Source organism: Castanea sativa, chromosome 8 (assembly GCF_040712315.1).
Source record: "Castanea sativa cultivar Marrone di Chiusa Pesio chromosome 8, ASM4071231v1".
NCBI classification, from domain to species: Eukaryota; Viridiplantae; Streptophyta; class Magnoliopsida; order Fagales; family Fagaceae; genus Castanea; species Castanea sativa.
This window is the reverse complement of record NC_134020.1, coordinates 44099390-44109732: the sequence shown is the minus strand read 5'-3', so window position 1 is coordinate 44109732 and position 10343 is coordinate 44099390. Positions and strand designations below refer to the sequence as shown.

The 10343-nt window shown below is 34.5% G+C and overlaps 1 non-coding gene across 1 annotated transcript; it reads right to left on the bottom strand.

Moving 5' to 3' along the window:
- Positions 1 to 234: 234 nt before the first annotated feature.
- On the bottom strand, positions 235 to 315 carry TRNAL-AAG (transfer RNA leucine (anticodon AAG)). Its single transcript has one exon. It is a non-coding gene; the product is annotated as a tRNA-Leu (tRNA).
- Positions 316 to 10343: the final 10028 nt, after the last annotated feature.

Genomic DNA, 10343 nt, shown 5'->3' with positions numbered 1-10343 from the left:
CATTTCAACCTTGTTGCACTACTCCTCTCCAAAAAGAAAACGTTTTTAGTTTCAAAATTTTCAACCTTGCACTACTCAATCTCTAAAAAGAAAACGTTTTTAATTTCTGTTTCTTACAATATGGCACTGAGAGTTTTGGCAGTTCTAAACTTCATAAAGTAGCTTAAAAAGGAATGGGCATTTTTTGGTTTTCCAATCAAATGGATACAAAAAAAAAATTTAAGAAAAATTTAATGTTGAGAGTGGGATTTGAACCCACGCCCTTTCGGACCAGAACCTTAATCTGGCGCCTTAGACCAACTCGGCCATCTCAACATTTGATGATAGTGCTTGCAGCTTATTTATTGTAAAATTAAAAACGTACGTTTACTACCACGAATAATATTATATATCTATGTGACTGCCCTAAAAGGTGAAATCACAAAGATGTCAGTTTTTTTTTTTTGGTTGCCAATCATCCATAAAAGAGATTAGTATATCAACTTTGGCCTGCCTTTAGAAGATCCAACATGTTCACTATTTTTCTTTATTGGCTCGATTGTTGGTCCATAACATTTAGCTCCAATTATTTCGTATTTTATTTATAATACATCCGCTGCAATTGGTCTTGGTGGTGAAACCATGATAATTAGCATACATAATGCATCTGCTGATAAAGCTTTTTTTTTTTTTTTTTTTGGGTGGGGGGAGGAGGAAGCAAACAGGAAAAATGCATCTTTTTGAGTAGACATGATAAGGACATGAGGTCAATTTTAGACGTGATCAAATTGTGTCAAATCCAATACATTGGAGCACTAGGTTCAAACTAAACTCTTGTATTTTTGAGTAATCAACAGAATATATTCAACCTAAGATATGAATCTATTTGATGATATCAAATTAGACCTCTTTCTTTTCCGTCAGACCTATCCCAATTGGTTTCTAAGAAGTGGTTTCAGATTGTGATTGAATGTCATTATATATACACTGTACGACTGTGTGTGCAATAACATTTTCAATGCCTAACATTGAAATTAGTCAAAAAGTTTAATTTTAATTTTAATCCTTAAATCAATTTTTTTAGCCTATTAGCTTTTTACCTTTTTAAGTATTCCCTCTCACATCAAAATGGTAATTGCACAATGCAATAACTCTTGCTGCTACACCAGATCCTAATGCACACCCCTACTAGTCTACTACTGCATAGAGGGAATTCTTCTAATGGTTAGCACAATGAATCAATGCCAAAATATTAGTTCTTTTCTTTTAGAACCGCACCATTTGTCATGACTTTTGTCACATTTCACTAAAGTTCACTAAAGTAATCAATTTTGAGTAGTGACATTTATTAACTTATTTTCTCATTTATTTATAGTCAATTATATCAAAGTTGTGATAAAAGTAATGTCTCTAGGCTTTCTGAACAATATATACACCACACAAGACTCCCATAGAAACTATGGGTCTATTTGATAGTAGCTTTCAAGTATTGTTGCTCAAAATGATGTGAAAATTGTGTTATAAAGTGTTGTGAAAATACGTGTTTAAAGTACTCATAATGTAAAAAATAAAAAAAATGTTTGGTACCATGTTTTAAACAAAATATTTTAAATTATGATATAATTGTATGTTTGACACGTGTATTATATTTTTTTTAAGTGATAACTTTCTAATAAGTACTATTGTTTTATTAATATTTATTAGAAGAGTACACATGAGAGAGAAGGGAGGAAAGAAGAAAGAATAAAAAAGAAAAAGAAAAAGATGAGGTGTGCATGTGAGAGAGAGCGAGATATTGTTATGTTCCGTCTCATCAAGTGGGTCTTACATTTTTTTTTTTATATTTACAAGTGTCATTGAGTAATATTTTTTGAAAATTGAAAACTAATAGGAAAAGTTTTCTAAATTCAGTATTTAAACATACTAAAATAAGAAACGTAACTAAAACACTCCTAAATGAAATCCCTTACCAAACACAATGTGTTTTTTTTTTTTTTTCCGCAATTTTCAATATTTAAACAAAAAAACTGTTGTATAAACTAACTTACCAAACAAGCACTTCTCAGTCAAAAAACTAATAAACAAATAACATGAAAAGATAAAGACTAATCTTATCGTGACAAAACTTTTTTTTTTTTGGGTGAGATCATGACAAAACATTTTCATTGAACGAAACAACATTAGTCTCACCGAACCCACTACTAAAATGCACTAATTACAACAGCTTTGTAAAGAATATTGTGCAGTAGACTTATTGGTTTCAAATAAGTGGTTCCGGATTGAGATCGGGTTCCATTATAGACCCATGCAATAACATTTTCAATGCTTGACATTGAAAGTTAATTTTTTTTAACCTATTAACTTTTTACCTTTTTAAGTTTTCTCTATCACATCAAAACGGATCCTAATGCACATCCCTACTACTGCACAGAGAATTCTCTGGTTTAATGGTTTGTGTGATGAATCAATATCAAAATACATATCAATTCTTCTAGAATCACACCATCACCATAATTTGTATAGTAATCGTCTTTAAATAGTGAAAAATCACTTTCAGATAGATCAACTATTTCCTTATTTATAGCTGTGGCAAGAATAAGGTGTCTAGACTTTCTGGACAATTCATACACCACAAAAGACTCCCACAGAAACTATATACTTCTCAACCAAAAAAATAATAAGCAAATTACATGAAAAGCTAAAGAGTAAGTACCATTTTATCATATAATATAACAAAACATTTTCATTGAACGAAACAACATCAGTCAGTTCAGTCTCACCGAATCCATTACTAATGCACCAATTACAACAGTTTTGTAAAGAATATTGTGCAGTAGACTTACTGAAACCAAAAAGTGGTGATGAACGAACAAGATTATACCATCCACAAAGCTGTAAATTTTTTATATATTATCAAAGCATATATGCTGGGTTCAGTGAGGAATCAGCATTTACTGTCCTTTGACTTGACAGCACAAAGTGTCCTTGGATATCTAGCATGGTGAGTAAAGAGTGATCATGGTTTGTTTGATTAGAAACCTAGCTAGAGTGTGAAGAGAAGTACAAAACAAAATTCGCTTGAAAGCCACTAGGTAGTGCGGTACTTCATAAATCAGGTGTGTTGGGGGTACAATGATGGGCTTCTTGGCTAAAGTCGAATAGCCCACTTCGATCTACCAAATTAAACGTCTACCACGTTATTATTGGTTGTTTTAGGAAATCTATAGCAATAATGCATTAATTAATGAAATGGTGCGGTTGCCATACATATGAATAGAAGTTTAAAAAGTCTATAACCATTGCATGGAACGGGAGAATTGCACAAATTCGAGAAAATAGTTAAATATTTAAAGAAATTCAAACTTGTTTCTAAAAATAAAATAAAAAACGACTATAACCATTATCTTCTTTGCAAATCTTTTCACAATTGTTAAGATGACATTGTAAATGGTTAACAATAAAATAATGTTAGTGATAGGTTCAAATAAAAATCCATAATAGTTTGGCAACACAAAAGTTGTGTTAGGTTTTAAAAGTTTAGAATAATTAGTAAACTGTGAGTACAAACTTGTTTAGACATAGATTATTAAGTCTATAGGTATGATTAAACAATGTTCAAGGTGTTACAAGTCAAAATACAAGAACAAGAAAGTTGCAGGTTCAGGATTTTGAAATATGCCAAGCTCGACCAATCGAAAAAAGATAATTCAATTGTTCAAACTGCTTTCTGCATCAGTCATACTATGTTTCTGCAAAATTTTAATTTCAACCCAACCACTCATTGGCCCATCAGATGATTAAGGTTTCAAATCTACTTCACTAAGTATATAAAGAAAACCCTAAGAAACGTTTTGAAGAGACTTTGGAGCTTCTCTTTTGAGATCTAAAAGGTTTTGTGCCTCATTCTTTCAAAGTCACTACTGGAAAATCAATCTACATTATATTAGAATTGGTAGATCTGAAGTTGCCACATACCAGTCATCAAAGGTGTTGGATCTAAACCTTCAAGGGTAGTCTTCAAGTCGTAAACAGGAGGTCTATATTAGAGATCTAAAATGTGAACTGGAGATTCATGTTGGAGCAGATACACATCATAGAAGTCTGGGGGTTTCAGAGCTAAACTTGATAATTGTAGTTAAATTTACTACAAATTCATATTCTTGATTGTAAACTTCTATTTGATATGGTGGATTGTACTTCTTGGGATCACTTCCCCATGTTTTTACCTTAAAACTGGATTGTTTCATTAATTTTTCTAAGTCATTATATCCTATGTTAATGATGTGATTGATATACCCTTAAACCTAAGGCTTGCATATATAATTGACCTAATTAAGAACTTGTCCTTAAAATCTGGTTTAACATTGTGTGTTTAGGGGTCTAAAAACTATCAAGGTGTAAAATTTATTATTAAAAACATTGTTCATTAGAGTAATAATTATATCCATTAAGAATTTACAGTGTAGGTTTGTCAGAGTGTGAATGACATTTTGTTCCTGTTACTGAAGCATCTCACCCCAAAAAACAAAACCACTTAACTAATTAATTCAAAAAAAAAAAATGAAAAATGAGTAGCAATCACTTTAATGTCAAGGGTCTTGGATCAAGAGGCCTAGTGCTAGGATAGGCATGAGAGAGTAGGGGCTTAATATGGTCAAGGCTGTAAGTGCTAAGTGGGAGGTTAATGGGCAACCCACCTGCATAATTTATCTACCATGTGTCTTTATAACTGAAAGTTTCTACCTTTTTCTCTTCTAGTAAAGTTAAGCTCATATCAGCAAGTTGGCACCAAATGCAAATGCATTAGTTTATTTACATGTCAAAATTAAAGCAAATGAATTTGTGGGGTGCAATTTGACACGTAGAAACTGAACCATGGGTGAAGAGTGCATGGTCATAAGTCATAACCTCAGACAGTCGTAATGTTTATCATGTTAAACCATGAACAACTACGCAGAAATTTCCTAGTTGATGTACATTTCCAAGCCATCCAATAAACATGTCATGATCCGCATGCATGTCCATGAAATGCAGAAAGAAAAAAAAGAGGGTGTCACTTTATTTGGACAGTGCACACAAAGTGGAACACAAAAGAAAGGCCATTATATATTTGGGGAGAGAGAGGGAATGAAAGAGGCCAGGAAAAGCACCAAGATTCATGGGAAAGTGGGCACTTATATTTGTTTTTCATGCAAAATCTTTGGTGGTGGAGAAGTCATTTGCATTGGAGTTCGGGGCATATTCCCTTTAGTATTTTGGTGATTCTGACAAAGGTCTAAAGCAAGTCTCTGTAGGAGAAGTAGGAGAGCTTTTGCAATTTTCTCTTCAATCAAAGAAAAGAAGAGCTCCACTCAGCTGCCATGGCTTTGTTTTTCTTTCTCCTTTTTGGCGAGTATTCAGCTGCCTTGTCATATAACACTTTTACTTGTTTCCTATGTTCACATTGTGAATTTGTTACCTTTGCATGCAATAGGTTCCCATCCATCAATTCATGTCAAAACAAAAACACCATCGCTAAACATACACAATGTTTTTCATAATTGTTAATATAATTTATTAGGATTAAAACATCATTTTTAATTTAGTCCAACATGAACACCATTGAACTATGACGAATTTTATCTATACGTTCAAAGAAGTTAAAGTCGGTCTAGTAACAATATATCGGATAAATGTGAGGATATATATATAGGATGCATGTGATTCTTTTCCTAAAACATGAGTCTCACATTCAATTACCGCAAATCACCATGCTAGCTAGGCATGCAAATCTTATATGATAAAACTAGTGAAAGCTACTAGTATATGTGAGGATACATATATCGGATGCATCTGATTCTTTCCCTAATATGTGAGTCTCACATACAATTACTGCAAATCACCGTGCTAGCTAGGCATGCAAATCCTATATGATAACTGTACGGGGTACAATCGCAAGCCTAACGGGCCTTGGGCCTTGGCCCAAGCATTCTCTAGGATCACAACCGAGCCCAAACCTCATAGCAAGCCCATTTCATTTCGAATGCATGATAGACAAGCCCATACCGGTCATTTATGACTTGATCAGGGATGTGCTTGCTCGTAGTGACCAATGACATTGGCAGCTCAATATTGCCTTGGAGAGTATCGCTGCCAAGCAATCTTTTGGAGGCAAGAATCAGTTCCAATGCCATTACCACTGTTTCCAATGGAGCATATTCCTTATCAGGAGTAATCATATTGGACCCCACCCACACGAGTGAGACCAGAAGCTAATCATGGGCACCCCACCAACCTCAAGCTATAATTAGGATGAGGGAGTAAAGAGAAGGAGTTGTTGATTGGGGGGAGGAAACATAGAATGATAGAAGGAGAGAGCGTACTATCTAAAGAGAGAAACTTAAAGAGAGGAAAAGGGAAGTTCATGAGAGTTGAGATTTGTAATTAAAATACTTGGTAAAGAACTACCCTTAGTAGGAAACTCTAAGCCTGCCATACAAATAAGTTGTAAGCCCAATTCCAAACCTGGTCCATTAAAGGAATTTTGGGTATGCACAATTGGTGCCGTCTGTGGGGATCTCCTACATAGCCGTAGTTCTGCCAAGACCTAAACAAGGAAAATGTCTGAAAGACAATCAGGAAGTTATGCTGAAAGTGGCTCTGGAGGACCTTCTTGGGGATCTAGTTGGCGAGAAAGAAGGCAGAAGAGCCAAGAAGATAAGGGGTATGAGCAGGGGGAAGAGCAGTCTGGTCTTGGAGGGGGTGGTTTCAAACATATCGAACAATGTCCGACGCATCTGGACACAAATGTCCTGATAGAAGGGACGAAGAGCTTGAACGTCTGCAGAAATTGGTCAGAGAGCTGGAGTTAGAGGCGTGAGGTAGGCGTCGGAAAAGAGACGACGTAGAGCTTGCAGAGGGGTCAGTGAGTGTGGGAAGTGGTCATAGGGAGACGTCCTATCAATTTGGTTCCCATTGAAATCGAGAACGATCTTGTGAGTCATTACAACAAAATGTATTTTTAGTGAGGAAAAAATTTGTCACTAAAAGTCCAATTTTTCGTTACTAAGAACCTTTAGCGACGAAATCGAACTTTTAGTGACGAAACTCATTTCGTCGCTAAAAGTCCTAGCGACGAAAAATTTCGTCGCTAAAAGTCCGATTTGTTTTTAAAAAAAAAACTTTTAGCAACGAAAACGTTTCGTCGTTAAATGTTTTCCTCGCTAAAAATACTATTTAGTGACGAAAATATTTCGTCACTAAAAACACTTCAGTTTATTAAATCATATTTAGTGACGAACAATTTTGTCCCTAAAACTATTTTCGAGTACATATAGCGACGAAAAAATTCGTCACTAAAACTATTTATAAAAAAATCCAAGCACATATAATGACAAAAATTTTCGTCACTAAAACCATTTCTTACAAAATTTTGCTACATTTAGCGACGAAATATTTCGCCACTAAAACAATTTTTTGTTGCTATATTTGTGACGAAAAAATTCGTCGCTAAAACTTATTTTCTGTTTTTATTTTTTTAATAGCTTTGATATTAACCTGTAACCTGTCATTACATTATTAAAACCTCAAATTTGAACAACACATTTATAAAAAAAGATCTATACATTCCACAAGTAAAAAAAACAAATTCCATTCACATTTGCAAGAAACTAAAAACACTCCCAATATGAATTTAAACCACCTTATAATACTATGCAAGCTATCCGCTTGCTCCAACACAAAAACCCACTACAAATCCAATTTCCAACATCACAAGTATAGAGTTTACAAGTATTGAAATCTAATAAAGTAATATTCATCACATCTAATTAACAATACTTATTCACATTTGCAAGAATTAAAAAAACACTCCCAATATGCATTTAAACCACCTTATAACACCATGCAAGCCACCCGCTTACTCCAACACAACATACCACCACAAATCTAATTTCCAACATCATAATATAGAGTTTTATAAGTTTTTAACTAAAATTTACTTACTTTGCTCAAGTTAAGCTTACAACTTTCAGAAAAAATTCAAAGTTATTGCAAACAATGTGTATTTAGCCTACAAAAGAAAAGTTAAATTTATAAATACTTCAGTCTTGAAAATGATCCTATCATAAAAAAAAAAAAAAAGCGAAGGCACCAGGCCAGGAGTGGCAAATCACTAGTTTTTGCCAAAGGGACACTCACTGTTGAGATGTTCTCCAACATAAAGAGAAACAAAATTGAAAATTGAGGAGCACAAACAATAATCTAAAATAACGAACTAAACCATAAAACAAAGAGAAATAAAAAAAAAACATTATAACGGGAAGACGTAATGAAATTGAGTCCTTAATGATAACTTCTATTTGGTGTTCAGCTACTCAATTGTTTAAATACTATAATCAGAATTCTGTTTCTTTCATCCTACGGTACATTATCACAATACCTAATGGTGTCACACTACATTTTCTCTTCTAAGCCAAACAAAATTTTCTCAGAATTCTAACACAAGCATCATAGCAAACAATTTTTTCTCAGAACCATATAATTTCTCCTCCTATTCACAATAACAACTACTTATCTATCGTTTCTCAATCAAATTTCTCACTTAAACCAAATGAAAATTTCTCAGAATCTAAACACAGCTCAAATATTACACCAAAGACAGAAGAAGAAAAAAAAAACCCCACCGTGAGCCTTGAGAACACGGAGGATCTTGCTTCCAGTGACAAACCCTTCTTGGCAAATTTGTATATGTTCTCCTCTGCAGACTAATCAGGGTCAGTCACAGTATTCTATTTGGCATTCAACATTCAATCCATATACAAAAAACCATTGAAAGCACCAATTGTTGTTCCTAAGAACATAAAATAAATTTCATAATCTTCAAATTTAATTAAAAAGAGGACTTTCTTAGCACCAAACACCAAACCACACTCTACAACAGCATAGATAGTGCTAGGATTCAATCATATATTTAAGTTCAAGCATTCACATAGATAGGGGCTAACTTGTTTCTTTCACTAATCCTATCCATCCATCTAGGACCAAACCAACATAGAAAAATCACATAAACACACTTTACTTTAATCAAATTACAGAGCATTTGATAGTGATTTCTACTTTACCCAGAAAATGTAAAAGCTTTACAAGCCCAAATTTTATACCTATAGCTAAACCTTTTGCCATTAAATTTGAGCACTAGAGCTCAAATGGGGTTCAAGGAAAAAAAAAAAAAAAAGCAATAATAAGAGCCAGTTGAGAAGAAGTAGCAAAATCAACATGCAAAGGAGACTTTTATTTAAGCGTGTTCATCCCAAAAATAAGGTCAGCAGTAATATACTAAAATCACAAACCAGAAAAGCCCTTTACAGACTGAATGGAACCAAGGAGAATTTGATTAGAATGTAGAGAGATTAAAATGACAAAACCCAAAAAAGAAACATAGAAAATAAAATAAAAAATAAATGACAAAAACCCAAAAAAGAAAATAAAAAGAAAAGGAAATTACCTATGGAGATAGAAGCTGAAGCGACACCGAAGTGTCGCCGTTTTGTCGCCGGTGCGAAGCGTCGCCGAAGGGTCTTGGTGCGAAGCATTGCTGTGAAGCGTCGCGGTCCGAGGCGAAGCGTCACCGCGAGCGTCGCCGGTGCTGGAGCGTCAGTGCGATTTGGAGTGGGTGTCGGTATCAGTGTGAGGGAGTGGGTATCGGTGTGAGGGAATGGGTATTTTTGAATGAGTGAGGGAAAAAAAAACAAAGAGTTATTATATATAGGACACTTATAGCGACGAATTCAAGTTCATCACTATTCAGTCCCTTTAGCGACGAATCCAACTTCGTCACAAATTCTCCACAAAATCATGTGATTTTCTTTATAGCGATGAAGCACTTTCGTCGCTAATTGTCATTTTCAGCGACGAAACTGGTTTCATCACTAAAACCATGACAGCTGCACCTATAGCGACGAAATTGTTTCGTCGCAAAAACTAGAACTTTTAGCGACGAAACGATTTCGTCGCTATAACTCCATTTGATTTCGCACCTGCACTTTCAATTGGCGCCCCTAATTCAGCTACTTCTATAGCGACGAAATCTTGTTTCGTCGCTAAATGTATCTATAGTGACGAATTTATTTTCGTCGCTATTCATTTCCTTTAGCGACGAATTTGAGTTCGTCACAGATGCTCCACACAAATCTTGTGTTTTCTTTTTAGCGACGAAGTATTTTCGTCACTAATGGTCTCCTACAGCGACGAAACTTTTTTCGTCACTAAAAGCATTACTGCCAGCACCCAATTTTGTCGCAAAAAACTAGAATGTTTAGCGATGAAAAAAATCGTCGCTGTAGATCCATTTAATTTCGCGCCCCCACTTTCACTTGGCGCCTCTA